This window comes from Eurypyga helias, unplaced genomic scaffold (genome assembly GCF_000690775.1).
Source record: "Eurypyga helias isolate BGI_N326 unplaced genomic scaffold, ASM69077v1 scaffold26063, whole genome shotgun sequence".
Taxonomy (NCBI): domain Eukaryota; kingdom Metazoa; phylum Chordata; class Aves; order Eurypygiformes; family Eurypygidae; genus Eurypyga; species Eurypyga helias.
The window spans coordinates 5,916-6,504 of NW_010239608.1; the positions used below are offsets into that span (position 1 = coordinate 5,916).

The 589-nt window shown below is 63.0% G+C and overlaps 1 protein-coding gene across 1 annotated transcript in view; it reads right to left on the minus strand.

Moving 5' to 3' along the window:
- Positions 1–589, minus strand: part of LOC104507055 (CMRF35-like molecule 2) — a 2,282-nt gene that overhangs the window by 681 nt on the left and 1,012 nt on the right. The window lies entirely within an intron of this gene.

Here is a 589-nt window from a genome sequence, read left to right on the forward strand (position 1 = left end):
GTGGTCCCCCCCCCCCGCCCCGCAGCAGCCAGCCATGGGGTGGGAGGCAAAGCCAGGCAATGGCCTGGGACCCCACTTTGGTCTCTGTTGCTGCATCACCCCCAAATGGCTGATGGATGAAGACCCTGTGTCCTCCCGTGAGTCCCCTCAGGGACACTCACTTCTGCCCACAGTGGTGAGAACCCCTGCCCTTCCCCACACCCACCCTGGTCCCCGAGGCCCCGGGCTCACCCCATGGCGGTGATGTTGCTGTTGGGGACGTGGTCTCTCGCAGTGGTGGAGATCAAGGGTGGTGGAGATCCAGGGGGTGGGGTTTGCTGGAGAAGCTGCCGGGGTAGCTGATACAGCTGCATAAACAAAGGTCCTGGTGGGAACGGGGGGCTGGAGGTAACCCACATCCCCTCTGACAGTGGGCAAATATCTGCCCATGTCCCCTCCAGCACACGCCTCTGCCTGCCAGCATCCTTGTGGGATGCACCCTGCCCAGGCTTGCCTCCCCCCTGCCTCTCTGGGCCATGGAGAGACATGTCTCCACCCGTCATGAACGGGTGGTTGGATCAGTCAGGCCAGGGAGGGTTAATCCAACTCT